The sequence below is a fragment of the Protopterus annectens genome, chromosome 3.part0 (assembly GCF_019279795.1).
Source record: "Protopterus annectens isolate FY-2018-M chromosome 3.part0, PAN1.0, whole genome shotgun sequence".
Taxonomy (NCBI): Eukaryota; Metazoa; Chordata; order Ceratodontiformes; family Protopteridae; genus Protopterus; species Protopterus annectens.
In genome coordinates this window covers 525,472,277-525,495,078 of record NC_056731.1, presented here as the reverse complement: position 1 = coordinate 525,495,078, position 22,802 = coordinate 525,472,277, and the positions used below count along the sequence as shown (strand labels likewise).

Genomic DNA, 22,802 nt, shown 5'->3' with positions numbered 1-22,802 from the left:
GATAACTTGATGGATGTACTGCGCAGTTGTGACAGAAAGGAATCACACTTCCTGTCAGATTAACCTTAGCTATAATGATATCTCCTTGAGGTGCAGCCTGGGGTTAGGTTGCTCAAATTCATCTTTCTCACTCTTGTAAATTAAATGAAAACAATTCCCTGCTTTCATGCAGGAAACTTCACAAGACAACTGAGCCATGTGGCCATTTACTCCTTGCCAATACCCATCCTTGGACTTTATTTTTTAAGGAGCAATAGTCCAATCATGACAGGGATGAATTTATGAATACTCCTCCAATTGTCCAACTCCTTTTTAAAGGAAGATAGTACACCACTTTGCTTGATCTGAAGTGGAAGTTTGTTCCACAGGAGTAGTCGTGTAATTAATCTCTTTCTACCAAGATGTGTTTATTTGCTGTGTAGGTGCAGATCCTTTGTCCTAGTGTCTGATGGGACTGTTTGATTTGTGGAAATATGAGTTGCTGGACTTGCCAGATTTCTAACGGCCTGAAAAGCAAGCTACAGATTGCCCCTTAAGGAGTCTATATGACTGGTAATTCAGGGACAGAACCTCCAGCCTCTGTTGATATGTTAGTTCTATTAGGCTTGTGATCTTCATTTCTTAGGAATCTCTGGGGTCTCTATAACTGCCTAAAATGTTTAGCAGGCAATGTATACTATGATGAGTCTGATTTGTTTTCTTTTTTAAGGCAGGGAGATCCATTAACTGGCCTAAAACAGACACTATGAAATGAGAGGTGTAAACCGTTCTTGGTGAAGCAAGTAGGGCTGTGTAGCAACTCATTCTAAGCTGACACACACTGGATCCCTCTCAAATTACATCACTTATTCAGCCATTTGTTGAAAACAATCATCTTTTCTTTGTTCCTCAGAATCACTCAAGGAAAAAGAAGGATTCTGCTCAATTCCAGGGTCTTTCCTGCATTTGTGACATGCATGGAAAGCTCAGAATCTTCTTTTTGCATATCCCTCAAGCTCTTGTGCATTATGTCATTTACACAGATATGGACTACCATCATGTCATAGTCATCCTTGTTCAGCTAGACAGCCCTTGCAGTGTCAGAGATTACCTGAGAGACAACTCACCATCACTGTATTTTCATCCTGCCTTGTAAAAGTATAGTCGGTGTGCCTTACTATGGATTCACTCATCCCCAGTACCTTTTTATCAGTAGAGGGTTCATGTGTACTGGGTTTGGGAAGAGTCTGTTTGTGCTGACTCTCAGCTATGGATGTGGTATTATGTGTTGTGGTGTCTGATTTCTGCCAAGTCCTAATCTTGCCTGACCTTGGTGACGTAGGCAATGACTTTTTCAAAGCTTTAGCATATGACCATTTTTGTAGGTATTTGTGTGGCTGCTGTGAAGGTGTGTGGTGTGCAAAAACTGTGTTTGTATGCAACAGTGATGCTTCCATCTTAGCTAAATATTTGCATCTCCCATAGAAAGTTTCTGGCAATGTAAGAGATGGTTAATTTTCTCTGAGCATCAGGCAACTGAACTGATACACTGTCTGAGTAGACCAAGTGCTATCAGGCTGGCAAAGTGGGGAAATAGAAGCTGGCTGACCTTCCATTTAATGTAACAGTGTAGAAATGCAATATATAAGATGCATTTGTGCAGTATTTGACTTTTTGAATAAATTCACGAGTGCAGTATAATAAATGTTAGTACAGTACAATGCTTGCAGTATAATAAATAAATATTGGCAGGACTCTAAGGTTAAAAAACACAGCTAAAACAATTTAACCTGCTCCTGAAACATGGCGGTACACCTTAGTGTAGCCTGTGGTTGGGTACTGCTTTATCCATTTGTGTTAAGAGTAAAACATCAGTAGAAGTACCTGTGTTTACAGAGCACAGTTTGCATGGTACTGCACAAAGTGCAGCTCAGCACAATGCTGCTAAGCCATAAAAAGAAAGAAACCAATGAAAAGACAAAAGATTAAGGTTTCAGGAAAAAAAAGCAAAAACAAACAAAGACAGGGCTCAAAGCACTGCAAACTTTAAAACCACTTTAATTAACACAGGTAGCTTCAAATTCAGATAAAAATACAGTAAAATGCAGAAAACCTGATTTAATTAGCTAGGCACAGCACAAAACTCACTTGTAGTAAACTACATTCAATTAATAGCAATAACTTCAGATTCAGAGAACACAGTAAAATATAGAAAAAAATGATAGGAACTACTCAAAACTACAACAAATCCTACACCCAAAGGAATGGGTGTGGGTTCACCTACACTTAAATCTTTTTTTTTTTTTTTTGTATAATAAAGACAGTCCCCCACTTGTCCTCTCCTATATGCATGTAGGTCAGACTTCTCTCATTTCTTCTATTATACACATTCTGAATTGCTCTTTGTTTCATCTTAATTGACCAGTTGTTAGAAATTACACCTTGACTTAACACCTTGGGTTCTTAAACTATTTTCTCCATCTACCACACCTCTGAAAGACAAAAGATACAGGGCCAGTCTTATGGCACTGGGCAAGGTATGTCAGTAAGAAAAAAAAAAAAACTCCAACTAGCACTGAGGAATGAGCAGGCAGCAACAGCCATAACAATTTTATTAAACCAAAACACATTAACGCAATTAACTTTCTCACAGCGTTTTCATCTCTCAAACCAGAAACTTCATCAGATGCAAACATAATTAAAACCAATTTCCATTTAAATATTTTATAACCCCACCTCCAAGTAAAAATTCATTATCCAATTAACATAACTCCACATTTAAAACAGAGAAATAGAAGAATAAAATGTAAAGCATTGTTGTATATCAGAAAAATACTTATTCTAACTCCTACATATATTTTACAAGTGCTCACCTGTTCCAACAGAACAGGATAGTTTGTTAGAATATGTAAGATGATGTCTGATGAAGACGATCAGGATTTTTTGAGGGGTAGGGGATATAGGTTTCCACCAACCCTGGGAGGATATGGTAGCATCAATTACAATGATAACAGTAAAGATTTTAGACCTGGTGTTGGGAATGAAGAGGCATGTTACAAGGAGGCTTTTGTTACTAATTTTAATGGTGATGCCCCTATAATCAAAATAGGTTATACAGGGAAAATGGACAAAATCTGCTAGCCTATCTGCTCTTGATCATGTGTTTAAAAACCCTTTTAAAGTTATTTTTCGGAAGGGGAAGCGTATAAAGGATATATTGGAGTCTAACAGGGCAGAATAGAATGTAAAATCTAAGAACACTGGAACATATAAATGTGGAGCCTGTAAATATTGTCCTTACATATTACAAGGTGAAGGGCTGTATATCAAAAGTAGTGACAGTTATATTTTGGGGAAGACATAAAGACATAATTAATTGTAATAGTATGGGAGTTGTGTACAGTGCTATACGTTCAACATGTGAGTTTTTTACATTGGAAAGATGGAACAAATTTTTAGAAAAATAATTTATGAACATATTTATGAGGTTAAAAATAAAAAACAAAAATAATGCCTTGTATGAGCATACTTGTAGGTGTAGTGAGGCCAAATTCCAGTTTTTTGTTTTAGAAGAAATACCAAAGGATAATAAGGGTGGTCCATGTGAGACCATAAGAGAATACAAATAATTATATTGGCAACTGCTTTTACAAGCAAATAAGCCACCAGGTCTTAATGAACATATATCCATAGCTCCAGATTAGAAGCTAAGAGCTGCTAAATTATAAATTAATATTTTTGGTTGCCCTGACAAATGGTAACCAAAATTTTGTAAAGCAAATTTTTTTAAGTTATTTTAGATTAGTTCATTTTAATGTATTTAAATGTTTTCAACTGTATTTTAATGTGTAAAATGTATCCATCTGTCGATATTTATATGTATGTTCTGGTGTTTTATGTTTTACATTTTATTCTTCTACTTCTCTGTTTTAACCTATTGTTTTTAAATGTGGAGTTATGTTAATTGGATACTGAATTTTTACTTGGAGGTGGGGTTACAGGATATTCAAATGGAAATCGGTTTAATTATGTTTGCATATGATGAAGTTCCCGGGTCGAAGGATGAAAAAGCGGTGACAAAGTTAATTGCGTTTATGTGTTTTGGTTTAATAAATGTGTTATATCGGTTGCTGACTTCTCATTCCTTAGTCCTAGTTGGATTTTTTTTATTGGTTTTCCTGTTGTCGGGATTTATTTTAGCAATGGTTCTCTTTGTATCGTGATTCTGTGCATCTGTGAGTGACACTAACAACATAGGCTTGGAATGCACCATAGGTAGCAGACAGCTAGCCTATGGGAAGGATTATGACTGGCTTCTTTCCATCCATTTTTCCACTGGTGGAAAGCTTTTTTCTGCTAGTTTCCCACTGTTGGAGGCACTGGGCACTACAGTAGGCAAGCATAATGGGCAACACTCATGGATACTCTCAGCAAGACATGTACATGGGCCCACAGTGGCACTACTGTACATCACAGACTAACAAGCCTTTATGTGTTGGAGGGAAGCATTCTAGCTTATCAGTGGGAGTGGTAAGCACTAACTACAAGATCCAGTTACAGATTCTTAGTTTTAGCACTTAAATTTGCTTATTCATGCTCAGCACTTGTTCAATACTTGTTGTTAGCACTAAATAAGCTACAAATTACTACAGCACTCAACCTTCCTCTTTACCTAGAGGAAAACAGTTTTTGTACTTACTTTCCCCACTTGCTTAGAGAAAAACAGCTCTTATACTCATTTTCCTCTCTTGTCTAGAGGAAAGTAGTTTTTTATTCAAGGCATGTCCAAGTGTCCTCTCCTGTCTATCTGATGAATCTGGGCATCTTGAGGCAATGTAGCAATTGCCTCATGTACACAGACAACCCTATCCTCCTACCACCCAACACCACTACCTGTGAGAGATGCACTTATCTAGCCAAACTGGAGGTAAAGCTCTCTCCAACCAAGACTGAACTTGACAGTCAAGAGGAGAAGGTAAACACTTGCACTACACCACACTCATCACTTAGTCCCACTAAACCTACACCACCAAAATCAACACAAAAACATTTGCAGAGGCTCTCAATAATAATCTGCTCAAGCAACAGAGACCTCCAAAGCAGAAAAGCAAGCAACCTTTACCCCCCAACACAACGCAAATGACACATAGCCCACAGACTCAGTGTGCCAATAAACCACAGCCCATAAGGCAAACCAATGTACTCAACACACTAGTCATAGGTGACTCTATAGTCAGGCAAAGTGATGTCCCACTCACCAGGCTAAACAAGAAGAAGGTTACTGTCAGCTGCTTGTCGGGTGCCAGGATCCGCCACATAACCCATGCACTCAGGTCACTCCACAACAAGTACAAATATGACTCTGTCATTGTCCATGTTGGTGTAAACGACTTGAGACCTACCACCCTGGACTACATGAAAAGAGACATGGAAGAGCTCTCTGATGTTGTAGCCCAAGCAGGTATGACCCTAGCCCTGAGCAGCATCCTGCCATCGCCCAGAATGATACTGCAGTACAAGGACAAATGACTGACTTCAACAATTGGCTAAGCTTCTGGAGTCATTTTAAGGGGATCCAGTATCTGTCTGCCTGGGACGACATGGTCGACAGACCACAATGCTTTGCCAGAGATGGCCTGCACCTGTCGCCCCTGGGATTCCGGATACTGGCTAAGGCTCTTGCCACCACTATAGTGCCTTTTTTAGGCAAGGTTCAAATGACAAATTCACCACCGTAACAGGAACAGGCAAGCAAAAACTGAGGGCAATGCTACTCAGTGCTAGAAGTCTAAATCTCAAAATGCACTCACTTGAGGCACTCCTTAAAATGGAGAACACTGACATCTGTGCAGTGACTGAGACCTGGTTCAAGGCTCTAGAGAGCACTCCTGCATTACCAGGCTATAACTCATATCCCACTTTTCGGCCATCTAACCTGGACCAGAACACCAAAGGTGGAGGTGTGTCCATATTCATTAAGGATATCCACACCTCCAGGTTAGTTGCGCAGCATAATGCATCTGAGGTTATCCAAGTGCAACTAACTCTGAGTAAAACTGCAATCCAAATTGTAGCTTGCTACAGATCCCCCACCATGCTCCAGGATTCCCACTCCTCTTTTCTTGATACACTGGAAAAAAGTAGGCTTCAACCAAACACCCTAATAATGGGCGCTTTTAACTACCACATCATTAACTGGGAAAACTACTCATGTACCAACACCTTCGCTCAACTCTTTCTGGAATTCATAAATTTCAATGCCCTGGATCAACTTATCCACACCCCCACTAAGGGCAACAATATTCTAGACCTAATCATAACTAACATGAGTGACTGGTGTTCCCACACCTGAAATCAACTCCATGTTGGTCAGATCCGACCATAAGCTAATCACCCTAGATATCCGCTTCCCGCCCCCACCCACCATTAAGGAAACCATGGTAAAAAATTTCTCCAAAGCCAACTTCATGCTTCTTAAGACAGAAGTGGCGAACTTCATGACACCCATGCAGATGGACAATACAGTTACGACTGCTGAATCCTACACAAATACACTCTATAAACACTTACACGAGTGCATGGACCATGCTATCCCAAACAGAACTAAGACGCTATCCTCCAAAAAAAGGAAGCCAATCTGGTGGTCCCCTGCCATAAACAAACTCTATAACAGAAGGAAAAACTGTTGCAAAAGAGATCAAAATCCCATGAGTGTAGGAGCTCCCTGGTCAGCCTCAGTAAGAAGATGAGATCCCTTATAAGATCCTCCAAAGCTAGCTACGGAAACAAAATTGCTACTGATTCTAAGGGCAACCACAAAGCATTCTATAGCTATGTCAAGAATCTCAATGGCAACACCCAGATCTGCTCTGAGTTACAGCACAACGGCACGAAAATTACAGAACCAGCTGATATTGCCAACATCCTGGTAGATAGGTTCAGTGCTAACTTTTACCCCCTCTCACCCCCTAAAGGGCCCATATCTACACAGGAAGAATGCAGAGTCCCTGTAATCACATCTATGCAGGTAAAAAGCTGCACTCTCTAAAACCAAAAACACAGCATCCATGGGACTGGACAACATCCCAGGCTGCATTTTACATGAACTTCAGATCGAACTGGCTCCCCACCTAAGCACCATGTTCAATCATAGTCTCACTTCAGGCTTTGTTGCCATTGAATGGCACACAGCAACAGTTATCCTTCTCTACAAAGGGGGAGCCACCACTGATCCTGGGAACTATCACCCGATTAGCCTAACGAACCTGGTCTGTAAGCCATGGAACGTATCATCATGGAACTCATAAACAAAGACATTGGTAACCTCCAAACTCTGGACCCCACCCAGTTCGAGTTTGTGAAAGGCAGATCATGCCTTCTGAACCTGACTGACTTCTTTGAGGCAGTCACCAAAGCTGTAGACGAGGGTAAGGTGGTTCACACAGCCTATTCTGACCTCGCCAATGCTTTGACACCATGCCCCATTCTGGAATTACAGCTAAACTCACTAAACTAGGTATAAATCCCTATGTCACAGGATGGGTTGCCAGCTGGCTCACTGACAGAACCCACACTGTAAAAGTTGTAGACTCCAAATCTAACTTCAAACCAGTGACAAGTGGAGTACCACAAGCTTCAGTCCTGGGACCTCTCCTGTTTGGTATCTACTTCTCTGAAGTACAGACTAACACAGAAGGCCTCTGGCTAACAAAGTTCTCAGATGACTGCAAACTAGGAGCCATAGTTGAGTCCTTAAATGATGTGGACATCCTACAGAAAGGCCTCACTGAAAGAGATGCCTGGTGTCAGAGGCATGGCCTCAAGCTCAATGCCAAAAAGTGCACTGTCATCCCCTTTGGTAAAAACTCTGTACCCATAAACTACCACATAAACAGCAGTCTACTTAATGTCGAATGTGTGATAAGAGACCTTGGGACCCAGGTGGACATACCCATGAACTACCACATAAACAGCAGTCTACTTAATGTCGAATGTGTGATAAGAGACCTTGGGACCCAGGTGGACAGTAGACTCTCCTTTGATAATCACCTCACCACAGTAGTCAGGAAATCCTTCTATGTGGCACACCTCATCACAAAAGGGTTCTCATCCAGGAAAAAAGAGGTAATTGTTCCCCTCTACTCGGCACTCATTAGACCCATTATAGAGTACAACGAATGTACCTCACAAGACATCTGCAGCAGCTGGAAAGGCCACAGAATTACCTCACAAAGAGGATTACTGGCCTCAAACAGATGCCCTACACTGACCGTCTCAAAAAACTCCAGCTTTACTCTGTTACATATCGCCTACTCAGAGGAGATCTCTGCCTAACATATAAAGCTATGTTAAACACAGAGCTGTTGGACATGCTACACCTAAAGAAATCCCAATCCCTCTGAGCTACACGCTCTAGGGACCTAAACCTTGTCACCACAATAAACAGGACATGCTGGAGGGATAGATTCCTGTCCCAGAGACTTCCTACACTCTGGAACAAGCTACCCATCTATGTCAAGGAAAGTTCCTCATTAGCACTTTTCAAGAAAAATCTTGATGAGTGGATAGGAAATACACCCAGGGGATCACTTCTGTGGCTCTGCTCGACAGGGGCACATGAAATTAACTTTCTTGGGTGGAGTAAGCCAGGGAACTTTGTTGGCTAGGCTTACTTAGGCCCTTGGGCCGATAGCCTAAAACCTACCTATGAACCTATAAGTAAAGGCTTCTCAGTGATTCCCAATAACAGCATGTTACTCAAAACCTAACACCAAGTTCTCACCCTTCTTTCTATATCAGACATGGGAAACATAGTTGCCAGTGTAGAATATTAACTTGCACTAGTGATTTTGATGGAATGGACCAAAATGAAATGATGGACAGAAGAAGAAAAAGAGTTATGAGGCTACACAGACTACATAAACCATGGTATAAAAAAATCCTTCTCACTAGTAACAGTCTTCCCAACTCAAGGGCTATACAAATTTCTTGTTTGGTGCTGTAATCAACACTGTTAAGCCGGGGGGCGTGGCCAAGGATGAACACAGGATAGCAGCAGATTTCTTCAGCTCCACCAATTTCATTACATTGACAGGAATTAATTACTTAAAAAAATAATTTTTGAAGTAATTTTCTTTCTAAATATGTTTGTTTTATATAGTTCTTGAACTATATCTAAAAAAGAAAGGAAATCTTAATAATATTCCTGTCAGAAATTACTTTGGAAATTTTCCTGTCAGTTTATCAGTCTGAAATGAGTTCCAGTAAGACAAATTCTCAAGACTCCAGCATCAAGAAAGAACTTCAGTCTCTGATAATTATAGTCCAGCAACTTACTGCTAAGATGGATAAAATGGATACTAAAATAGACACTTTCATAGAAAAAACTACAAAACAAATAGACTTGTTACATATGGACCTGCAACAACAGAAGATCCAGATGACAGGCATAGAAGAAGCTGTGAATGACATGGAAAATAGAATACAAGAAGAGGAAATCAACATTGAGTTTCTGCTGAAACAAAATACACTTTTACAAACAAAGCTGGATGACCTGGAAAATAGATCTAGGCGCAATAACATTAGGATTTTTGGACTGCCAGAAAATATTGAAGGTAACAATATTACTTCTTTTTTAACAACATGGCTCCTAAAACTTTAGATTTACCAGAAGCATTCTCTTTTGGTATCGAAAGAGCACATAGATCTATAGCTAATACTAACTCAAACAAAAACTATCCTAGATCAGTTATAGTTAGATTTCTATCATCTTTTGATAAAGAGATGGTTCTTAAATCTGCTTGGGCTAAAGCTCCTGTTAAGATTAATGAAACAACTGTGCGTTTTGACAATGACTATTCTTCCATGGTATTAGCTAAAAGAAAAGTTTTTCTGCCACTAATAAGGGAGCTTAAAAAAGTACAGTTTAAAACATACCTTCTGTTTCCTGCCAAGCTTAAAATCTTCCTTCCTGATGGTCCTAAAATTTTCGATGACTTAGACTCTGCTTTACTGTTTATCAAAAAAAAATAAGATTTTGGAAATAATAGAAGAAATGGAATGGGCTAGTCCTTTGTTAAAGACACTGGCAACTGAAACTTCGTGGAAGACTTCAGAGAAGAAGAAGAGACTAAAAACAAATGATTTGTACTATGTTTTTTTCTCTCTCATCATTTTATTTTATTATTAATCTTTTTAAATATAGTTCCTGCATTTCCAAGAAGCAACAAATATTTTGAAAAAGATTTAATCAAAGTTATTCTCTGTGTGCAAAGAAATGTTTTGTTTCATAACTAGTCAAAATATCTGGAGATTTAATGGCAAGCTGTGATTTAACTTGTTTCTCTTTCTGAAGAGGAAAAATAAGGTCAGTAATTTGATACATTTTTTTTCCTTTAAAAGTTTATATGTTCTTCAAATGCTATTCCTAATTACACTTTCTTGATTACACTGCTTATGCTTGTTTGTAAATAATCTGTCATGTTTTAACTAATAATAATTAGAACTAAATAATAGTAAATAATATGTTTTATTTTTAACTCTATTAATATAAACAGTAAGTAACATTCTATTGTATATACTTCTTATAGCTTTCTCTTACATTTTTTTAATTTCTGCCTTACACCCTTTTACTTTCTACTCTCTTTTCTTTATTAATATATAGAAATGCTTTTGATCATATAGACACAGTAAATAATAAGATTTGCATAGGAGTTGAGTTGGGACAAAAATGTTGAGTTTTGTTACTTATTAATAATTTTGGGCTTGATTTCACTTACATAGAGTCTGTAATAACCTGTAGAATGCATTGTGAAGGTTTTGTCATGTTTAGATGCATTTACACTGCTAAATGAATGTTTGTCACTAGTTTTTAATAAGTTTCCGCCAAAATGTTAAGAGAGACAATCTGGGATGTGGGCTGTCTCATGCACAGTGTCCATGAGCTACTTCAAAAGCTTCAACTCTCAGAATTCTCACAGAGAAGCTGAAAGCAGCTAGTCTCACCTTTGACCTAGATATCACACTGACACATCACAGATACAGGAATGACACTACCTAATTATACTTTCTTGATTACACTGCTTATGCTTGTTTGTAAATAATCTGTCATGCTTTAACTAATAATAATTAGAACTAAATAATAGTAAATAATATGTTTTATTTTTAACTCTATTAATATAAACAGTAAGTAATATTCTATTGTATATACTTATAGCTTTCTCTTACATTTTTTTTTATTTCTGCCTTACACCCTTTTACTTTCTACTCTCTTTTCTTTTCTTTATTAATATATAGAAATACTTTTGATCATATAGACACAGTAAATAATAAGATTCACATAGGAGTTGAGTTGGGACAAAAATGTTGAGTTTTGTTACTTATTAATAATTTTGGGCTTGATTTCACTTACATAGAGTCTGTAATAACCTGTAGAATGCATTGTGAAGGTTTTGTCATGTTTAGATGCATTTACACTGCTAAATGAATGTTTGTCACTAGTTTTTAATAAGTTTCCGCCAAAATGTTAAGAGAGACAATCTGGGATGTGGGCTGTCTCATGCACAGTGTCCATGAGCTACTTCAAAAGCTTCAACTCTCAGAATTCTCACAGAGAAGCTGAAAGCAGCTGGTCTCACCTTTGACCTAGATATCACACTGACACATCACAGATACAGGAATAGCAGATTAATAATATGTGTTAAAAACCTATGTCCCAAACATATACATTACTATAACTCATTTAATTCATCTGATTGACAAGCATAAATAATTTTATAACTCTATACTGGAAGAAATTGTCATGTGATATATTTTAAAGCAGTAGTATAGCATGTTTGTAAAATCTGGTTACTAAAATGTGTTTGCTGTGCATTATTTTGTATAAAGCAGACAAATTTATTGAAGGGACAGCAATGTAAGATGGTGCTCAGTAAAGATACAACTCAGTGAGATCAGATATATATATATATATGTGTGTGTGTGTGTGTGTGTATGTGTGTGTGTGTTTGTGTGTATGTGTGTGTGTGTGTGTGTGTGTGTGTGAGTGTGTGTGTGTTTGTGTGTGTGTATGTGCGTGTGTATGTGTATGTGTGTGTGTGTGTGTGTGTGTGTGTGTGTGTGTGTGTGTGTGTGTGTGTGTGTATATATATATATATATATATATATATATATATATATATGTATATGTATATGTGCGTGTATGTATGTATATATTTAGAAGTTATGTACCTACCATAACGTTCCATGTTAGTTGTCTTCTCTCGCCTTCTTTCTTGCTGGATGGGTTCGGGCCGATCCTCGGCCCGACTGCACTGCTTTAGCTCGAGAACTCCTTTTACCAGCTCGAGGCAACCCTATATCCCATGATGCAAGGCGGAACTACCTCAGATCTCGTTTGGCAGCTAACTGACCCTGCTAAAGACTATCCTAACATAATTAGGAATCATGGTTCCTAAAAGAAGTCCTCATAACAATGCTCCAGAGGAAGCAATCTAATAGGAACTCTCCAAGATCTGTCCAGGCCAGGGGAAGGAGGGAGGGCTTAAGAAAGAAGGCGAGAAGACAACTAACATGGAACGTTATGGTAGGTACATAACTTCTAAATGTTAAGTTGTCAATCTCGCCTTCATTCTTGCTGGATGGGACCGCCCCTAGCACCTGTATCCCGGTGGCTCAATGGAACAGACTCTTGAGAACTGTGGAACCAAAACTGGCCCTATCTCTGGAGGCCAAATCCAACTTGTAATGAGACACAAAGGTATGAGGCGTGGCCCAAGTAGCTGCTGCACAAATAGTGTCAATGGGAAGTCTATCTTGAAAGGCTACAGAAGTGGATAGACTCCTGGTCGAATGTGCTTTTGGCTTAGAAGATAGTTGTTTGCCCCTTAGAGAGTACACATAGGAAATGGTGGAAGTCAACCATCTAGATAAGGTCACTTTAGAAACTGAAAGACCTAACCTGTTTTCTGCATAGGAGACAAACAATTGGTCTGATTTTCTAATTTGTTTAGTCCTATGCAAGTAGTACCTGAGCTGACGATGAACATCCAAAAATGCAGCTTCTGTTCAGCTCTGTCAGAATAGTTAGGAAAGAAAACTGGTAGATCAATAGATTGGTTAATATTGGTTTGAGATACAACCTTGGGAAGAAAGGAAGGGTTAGTTCTAAGCGAAACCCTATCCTTATGAAAAACCAGATAAGGTGAACGAATACAGAGGGCCTGAATCTCAGAAACTCTTCTTGCAGAAGTAACAGCCAGTAAAAATATAGTTTTCCACGTCAATAACTTTAAAGAACACGTAGCAGATGGTTCGAAAGGAGGTAGAATTAGGGATGCCAACATTAAGTTTAGATCCCATTGCGGAGGAGGATGTTTCACAGGCGGTTTTAGGAGAAAAACTCCTCTTAAAAAGGCCTTGCATAACCTATGAGACATGATGTTATTGTCATGCAAGCCAACATGATACTTGGAAATAGCAGCCAGTTGTACTTTGACTGTAGATGACGAAGATCCTGAATGAAAAACCTCCGCCAGGAAATCCAAAACAGAATGTACAGGAGCGGTAAAAGGATCAATATTTCTAGCGTTTGCCCAAATTGAAAAACGTCGCCATTTGCTAGCATAAATAGTTCTAGTGGACGACTTTAAAGAAGACACTAAAATGTCTCTGAGTCAGAAATCATTGGTAGCCTGGTTAGGGAAGGAAGTGGAGCAACCAAGCAGTGAGGTTGAGAGAATGAATGGCCCGGTGCTGCTGACCCGACTGGTGGATCAAAAGATCCGGAACTGGGTCCAGATGCCAGGGCTGCACCAGAAGATGACGATGTAGAGACGGAAACCAAATTTGTCGAGGCCAATATGGAGCAATGAGGATCAATTTGGCTCTCAAAACGGTGGCTTTCTGAATGACTTGTGGAATCAATGGAAAGGGAGGAAAAGCATAAAGAAGTCCCCGAGGCCAATCCTGGGTTAGAGAGTCTCTCAAGGGTTGGCCTGGAAGGGGAAATAGTGTGAAGTAATCTGGGCACTTGCTGTTTTGAGGGGTAGCGGAAAGATCGCAACAAGGGTGCCCCACTTCAGAAAAATCTGATCTACTACAGATTGATTGAGAGACCACTCGTGAGGCATCAGAATAGATCTGCTTAGCCTGTCCGCCAATAGGTTGGAACTGCCGGGGATGTGCGTTGCTATCAGAAACCGCTGAGAAGAGATCGCCCATTGCCAAAGTCTGAGAGCTTCTCGACATAAGGGATAGGACCTGGTTCCGCCCTGTTTGTTGATGCACCAGACCACGGACATGTTGTCCGTCTGTACTGCAATAGTCCCCGTGGGAAGAAAGTCGTCGAGGGCTTGCAACGTTAAAAGCACTGCTCTCATCTCCAGGACATTTATGTGCAGGTGGTATTCTATGGGTTGCCACGTCCCGTGGACCATCCTGCCCTGATAATGCCCCCCCCACCCGATCAGGGAGGCATCCGTGGTGACTGTGGCAACTGGAGGAGGGGGAACAAAGGGTCGGCCCTGATGAAGAAGAGGGGAAGATATCCACCATCGTAGATGAGCCCTGCACGATTGTGTTACCAAGATTTCGTGTCTCATGGGCAGATCGTGGTACGACCACTGCGTGAATAACATCCACTGCAGGAGACGCATGTGGAAGCGAGCCAGTGGAAGAAGAACAATGGCCGCAGCCATTAGGCCTAGAACTTTCAAGACAAACCTGGCTTTGATCTTGTTGCTTAGTAACAGAAGCTGAACAAATTTCTGGATGTCCAGAATCCTTTGATCTGTTAGCCTGGCTAACATTTTGACGGTATTTAACTCTGCGCCTATAAAGGTGATAGATTGGCAAGGCAGCAGAGAGGATTTTTCAAATTTACGAAATTCCAGTTTCTTGGAAAGCTGTTGGGTGTAGTCTCTGGACCCAAGAAGCTGATGCTTGGTGGTGGCGGAGAGGAGCCAGTCGTCCAAATAAGGAAACACCTGGAATCCTCGACGTCTCAGGTGAGCTGTGACCACTGCCATGCATTTGGTGAACACTCTGGGGCTGAAGTGAGGCCAAAGGGCAGTGCTCTGAATTGGTAATGACTGGCTCCCAGCCGAAAGCGGAGAAACCTTCTGGAGCGTCTGTGAATCTTTATGTGATAGTACGCATCCTGAAGGTCTATAGAGCACATCCAGTTGTCCTTGCCCAGAAAGGGCAGAATGGATTGCAGCGTGACCATCCGAATCTTGCCTTTTGACAGACTTGTTTAGTCTGCTTAGGTCTAGTATTGGTCTCCAATCTCCCGTCCTTTTGGGGACCAAAAGAATCTTGAGTAGAAGCCGGATCCTACTTGGTCTGCCGGCACTGTCTGGATGGCTCTTTTTCCAGGAGTTTTGAAACTTCCTGTCTTGCCAAATCCTTTGACCGGGTGAGATGTCTGGAAGGGATTGTAGAGGTACGGAAACCTTCGAAGGGATTTTGTAACCCTTGGATATGATCGACTGTACCCACTTCTCTTGGGATAGGGATTGCCAGGCTACTGGGTACAGTGAAATTCTTCCCCGACTGCCTCCAAGGGTGGACAGTCGGGCAACACCTCAGGGATGCTGAAAGGGCTTCTCAGGAAGAGACTCCCTGTTGCCCTGGTTCTGAGGACCCCTGCCTCTAGGGCGGCGTCTATTATTGTTACCCCTCTGCCTCTGGGGGTAAACTGACCACGGTGTCCGTGTAGCTCCTTGGGCTTTACGGAACCACATCTTCCCCCTTTCTGACCCTTGGGGTATGGTCTAGAAGGAGTGGAAAACTGGACTCCAACGGCAGAAAGAGTTTTACCGTCCTGCTCACATCTGGTCAAAGTATCCTTCACCTGAGGTCCGAACAAAGCCGAACCGTCAAATGGGGTGTTGGTGAAGGACGCCTTAAAGGGGTCCGCAAAATTACACAGCCGCATCCAGGCTTGGCGTCTAAGAGCAACCCCTGTGCCTGCGGCCCTGCTCGCTCCATCGGCCGCATAAGATATGAGCCGCATGGAGGAGTTAGATATGGAATTCAGGATAGCAAGCTGTGAGGCAATCTTTTCCTGAGCCCCAGCAGCAGAAGGATCCTGGACAACTTCTCCCAGTTCCTTGAGAATATCTCGTTGAAGCCTGGTGAAGTGACAAAGGTAATTCAGCTTAACGCATAGCAAAGGTCGCTGAAGAAAACATCCGCTTTCCATACCTGTCCATGGTCCTAGAATCCTTATTAGGAGGATGGACAGGCACTGAAGGATCCACCAGTTCCTTCTTAGTGGCCGCCACCACCATAGCATCCACAGAGACACCTTTGGACAGGAACTGTTTATCCGAAGGGGCCGTGATGAACTTGGATGGTCTCCTGGGGACAGGTTCCACAGAATCTGGAGCCACGCCTTCCCGAGCCACTACCTGCATGAGTGGGTCGAAAGGCGGAGACACCCAGGAGGTGGAGGGTCGGGATCCAAAAGCCTCCAGGTATACCGACTCATCCTCGGAGGGGTCAATGGAGGGCCAATTCCCCCTCTGTTTGAGGAGCTCAAGGATGTCTGAAAAGGAGACATCCTCAGAGGGGACCGTGGGAACCCTCCGACTCATCTAAGTCGGTATCAGATGTAGTAGACTCAGGGGAGTCTGTGTGTTTCCTCTTACACGTCCTCTTCCGAGGGGGTTCCCCTGCAGGATCAGGAGAAACCTCGGAAGAGGAGGAAATTCAAAGTGGGGAAACCTGGGGCGATGGATCCCTGGGCCTGAGAGCAAGAGGCTGGCAAGAGGCATCTGCAGGCACTGATGAGGGAGGAGCTAGAGGGATAGACCGTTGACCAGGCTCAGAGGCCAGGACACTCCTCATCACCTCAAAGGCTCCTCTCCCCGGGAGACCGGAGCACACCCGCTCCGAAGAAACAGGAATGGTCGGCTCCAAGGAGAGAGAAGGCTCCGAGGCCGATGTCGGCGCCGAGCTTACCAAAGCCAAAGCCCCGAGAGGGAGAGCGGGGTCGGACAAGGGTCCGATGCCACTAGCCCCCTCGGAGCCGACAGTGGAAACCCGACGACCGGATCCCTCCAAGGAAGGTCTCAAGGAGGAGATCGGAGCCGAAGACGACGGAGCCGAAGGATGTATCGGCTCCGGCATCGAAACAGTTGCTGTCCTAAGAAGCTCCGGCTCCAAACTATGGTGTGGAGTCGGAGGAGGAATCTCAAGAATCGGGGCTATAGCCGAAGTCTGTTGAGACGGGCTATGGAGCATTTGGGCCAGTGCCTGAGACTTCAACAGCCTGCTTACCACCCTCTCCAAATCGTGGTCAGACAGCCTGGAAGATCTCGAAGATCGGCTCCGATGGCTCCGCTCCGACAAAAGAGGAGACCCCGGAGCCGAGTGAATACTCAGTATAGAAGGGGACCGGGATCTCTTACGGGTCGAAGCCATCGGAGCCGAAGTCCCTTGAACCCCAGATGGAGCCGAGGATATCTCGCCCGATGTTGATAAAGTGTCGGCTCCAGCCGGAGCCGACAAGGCCACAGTAGTCAGGGTATCGGAGCCGGCCGGCACCGAACCCACTACTCGAACAGAAGAAGTATCGACTCCAGCCGGAGCCGGAGCCACCGGAGGAGGCTTGGACACTGTAGCCTGAACCTTCGGTGGCTTAAGAGGTTTTCCTACCCCTGACTTAGGAGGAGAACCTTCAGGTTTAAGTAAACCTCGGAGGATTAATTTGTTCCTCCTTTCCTGCAGGACTCTCTGGCTAAAAGCATGACACAACGCACAGGAGTCCTGCAGGTGCAAAGGCCCCAGGCAATAAACACAAGAAGTGTGACCATCTGTCAGAGACATTTTCTGACAGCATTGGTCACACTTCTTGAAGCCTGAGACCTTGCCTTCTTTTGACATACTAGAAGGGAGAAACACAAACAGTCCCAACAAACACACCAATTAATCCCTTACACAGACACACAGGAAGGGAATAACTTGGGGAACTAGGCCTGACTAAAACTTTAAACTGAAACTATTTATAAAAGTTTAAAAGGAAGGGAATAGGGTGGGCTGTAACTAAGTACAGGCTAATCTAACACTAAAGGGAAAAAATAACCCCCTAACTAAACTTTTTCTTCTTTTAACAAGAAAAAACTTACCTCAGCTGGCAAAGGAGACCTCTTTCGCTAAGCGGCAAACGAGATCTGAGGTAGTTCCACCTTGCATCATGGGATATAGGGTTGCCTCGAGCTGGTAAAAGGAGTTCTCGAGCTAAAGCAAGTGCCGAGTCGGAGCCGAGGATCGGCTCCGAACCCATCCAGCAAGAATGAAGGCGAGATTGACAACTTAACATATATAAATATATGTGTGTGTGTGTGTGTGTGTGTGTATGTGTGTGTATGTAGATATGCATATAAATGTTTCTGAGAATCTGCTTAACTATGAAGTATGATTTATAACAATTTCTATGAATACAATATTTTATTCTATTGGCAATAATGAGTTTGAGTAAATGCTCATATACAAGCAATTCAAGGTTCTTTTTGGAAGCTGTTAAGTGTATTTACATGACAGAAATTAGATGCATCCTAATATATGTAATGTCTGAATCATATTAGCCAAAGTTTTTGATTTAAATGAATGTTAGAACCTATTTTTCTCTCCTCTTGATTTCTAACATCAAGATTATTTGAATGCTATTTCAATACAAGTGTTTTATATTACATGGATGTATATAGTAGTATGAACAGTTTTAAAAAAAAAAAAAAAAGGTTTATTTTAGTTTATATGATGCTGTTTTACCAAATGTGTAGTCTTGTCTTGCTAGATAATTGAATTGAAAACTGTTAACTTCAGTTAAATATAACTAGTATTAAATTGATAAGGTGGTAGCTGACGTACTGCTGCTTAGGGTAGGGGGTTAACTTGAGTGGTAAATACTACTCTAAGTTGGAGTTTACAACTCCAGGCTGGATGCAAGGTTTAATCCTTACATTATTTTCACTTGTTCATTGTTATTTGTATATAGTTTTGACATCCACAATATATTTTGTACATTCATTGTCACTACAAACAAAATTGAATCCTATACGAAATCCCATAAGAGATTCTATAAATACAGCTATATTTAAAGGTACACCTAAAAGAGGAGATGTAACATTACTTATCTTGTTATTTGTTATTTTGATTATAAGATTCTTAAGTTTTAAAAATGCCAAATGACATCTTTAAAAGGAATTTCTTTAAACATTAATGGATTGAATAATCCATGTAAAAGGGCAAGCCTAATAAGATACATTAATTTACATAAGGCCAACTTAGTCTTCCTACAAGAAACCCATCTCTTGAAAAAAGATATTGATAAACTAGCCACAAACAAATATACAGTATTGGTTAGTTCAGAGCACACTCAGAAAAAAAGAGGAGTGGCTATTTTATGGAATAAAAGTATACCCATTCCTAAAACCATTAAGTCTTATCAGGATGACAAAGGAATGTTTTGTATGGTTACAATACAAATTAATGGGAAGACTTACACTTTAATTAATGTATATTGGATACCTGGAATTGGTATTAATACAGTGAAACATCATCTTGATAAGATCATATCATTCTCTATAGGAGATATTATTTTAGCTGGTGACTTTAATTGTATACTACATGAAAGTGATACTACCACTATAGGAAAGAGAAGAATTACATCTAATGCAAAACATTTAAAGGATTTTGCTAATTCTTATCATTTGAATGATATTAATAATCAGATAGATTCAAAATCATTACCATACACCTTTTTTCTAACAGATACAAAACTTATTCAAAAATAGATAGGGTCTTTATTTCTAACCAGATGGTAACAGATTTAATTAATTCCAAAATCATTTCATGTCCTATATCTGATCATAATTCAATTGTTTTTGAATTCATGATAAAAAATACTCATAATGTTCAGATCAAAAGGATACCAGCATACTTAACTCAACTAAAAGACTATAAAGAATATATACTTTCAGAAGTAAAACATTTTTAGACATAAATAACACTCCTGAAGTCTCCATTGTTTATGTTTGGGATGCCTTAAAATCATATCTATATGGACAAAGTATCAGATGGTATAATAATAAAAGGAAATCTTGGGATAAGGAATTGTTAGATATTCAAAGTAAATTAGACTCTTATAAACATAATAATAAAGAAAATATTATGGACAAGAAAGTTATTGAAGAAATAAACAAACTAAATGAGAAATACAAAGAAATTTTTACTCATAAAGTTAAAATAACTTTAGAGTACTACAAGTTTTGTCTTATTCAATAAGCCCCAAATACTTACATAGACTTAAAATAAAACAAAAAGGTTGAATAAACAAAACCATATCAAAGAAATCTTTTCTCTAAGGAAAAAGAAGAATGTTTCTAGTATACCAGAAATACTAGATGAATTTAGAAATCACTTTCACAAAATTAACCATAATAATATTAACATGGAACCTAAAGATAAAATAAAGGAGTTTATAACCACAAATATGAATAAAAAGCTTAATAAACAACAGATTAAACTATTGGACAAGAGTATTTCATATACAGAAGTTATTACACAAATAAATAAGCTTAAATCAAACAAAGCTAAAGGTAATGATGGTATTATACCAGAGATATATAAAATCCTTTCTAAAAATACATATTCATTAATACATAAGGTTTTTATTTTGGCCCAAACTGAGTTAATAACCCCCCCCATCTTGGCAATATACATTTATTTCGCCAATTTTAAAACCTAATAAAGATCCAACTAGATGTTCTTCATATCGGCCCATCTCATTACTTAATGTTGATTATAAAATGTTTATGAATATCTTTGCTGATAGATTGAAGACAATCATTCCCAGCATTATAGATATAGATCAGACAGGCTTCATTGTAAATAGAAATACTTTTGATAATATAAGAAGAACTTTAACATTAATAGATTTTGCAAATAGGAAAAAGAAAGATTTAACACTTATTAGTCTTGATATAAGTTCAGCATTTGATTCAGTAAGTTGGGACTATCTGTTTACCTTAATGAAGTGCACAAACTTCTCGGATGCATTTGTAAATCTAATTGAACATTTATACAAAGGAACGTTGGCTTATATTAAGGTAGGAACATATGTTTCACAAAAAATACCCATTCTTAAAGGTACAAAACAAAGATGTCCACTTTCTCCACTATTATTCACTTTAGTAATGGAGCCTTGGGCTAATTTGATCAGAAACAGTACTGACATAGAGGGTTTTGAAATAGATGAAAATACAACATCCAAAATTCAACTTTTTGCAGATGATGTTCTAATTACATCAGCAGGATCTAATTCTTCTATACAGTCTCTATTTGACAACATGATGAATTTTAAAAGTATTTCTGGTTTAATATTCAATGAAGAAAAAACTAAAATACCTATATATACACGAAAAAATATTCTCATTAGTGATTTTACTAAATATGTACCCAATTCAGGTCAGATAACTTATTTAGGTATAATACTATCTAAAGATATTAAATCTATTATATATAATAATTATAATACCTGTTTTCTTAATATACAAAATCTTTTTAATACCTGGAATAATATGTTTTTTACTATGGAGGAGAGACTTACAATTATTAAAATGATAATATTCCCCAAGATTTTATACTTAATACAATCAATAATACTTCCACCTACAAAAATAATTATCAAGAAACTGAACACACTAATGTTAAATTTCTTATGGGCACCTAATAGACCTAGGATTGCATTAAAGAAACATACTAATCGCTGGTCTCAAGGGGTATTTCTTTTCCAGACTTTAATTTATATACTATCTCTTCTATTGTAAAAGTTATTACTTTATTAATAGATCAGTCATATGTCACAAAATGGAAAGATTATTGGGAGCTAATTAGTATACACTTCATGAAAATCTCCTTAACACATAAAAATATGATTGTAAATAACTCCATGTTATGGTTACTAAAGGAATTTTGTACTTCACCTATTACACCTAAACATATGGTTTGTTACCCATTAAATATTATTATTAGTTATCGTAACTTTATATTCATGCACCCTAAGTATAGGGAATGGAATTTTATTGTATTTCCTATAATGTATACTCAGGGTATGCTTTTGTCATCTACTTCTGAAGGAACTCATTTAGCTATAGATAATGATCTAAAGTACTGGTATCAGTTGATATCTGATAATAAAGTTAAAAATCTAGATTTCTTAAAACAAGAATTTGATCTAAGCGAAACTTGCTGGTTAGAGGTTCAGACCTTTAGACAACATCTCATTAATAAAATAGATTTAATGTCTATAACTGTTAAAGAATCTATTCCAACACTGATTGATTACTTGATATTAAATTTACAACATAAAGTTTCTGATAAAGGTAAACTTTCATACATACATAAAGTTATCAGTCAAGAAACTTTTTACAGTGTAGATTCATACTGGAATTATTTCACTTCTATTAATGGGGACCCACCAAATCAACAAGATAAACAATATATATTGGAATCTGCTTATAGAACTACGTCTTCCACTGTCTGGAGACTTTATACATGGAAATTTTTACATAGATCTTTTTATACACCTTTGATGATGAATAAAATAAATAATAAAGATAATCTATGTAAGAGATGTAATGTAGAATTAATGCTGACTGGGCTCATATGTTTTATGACTGTATAAAATTGAAAGAATACTGGAAGTCAATTAATGAATTTTTGCAGGCTCTTTTTACAGATAATTTCATTATTTCTAAATCTCTTATATTATTCAACACACCTGTACCTCAAAGTGTTAAAAAGGTTAAGCTTCCCTT

At 39.3% G+C, this 22,802-nt stretch overlaps 1 protein-coding gene across 1 annotated transcript in view; it reads right to left on the bottom strand.

The window, feature by feature from the left end:
* INVS (inversin) overlaps window positions 1–22,802 on the bottom strand; it is a 3,016,309-nt gene that overhangs the window by 1,858,679 nt on the left and 1,134,828 nt on the right. The window lies entirely within an intron of this gene.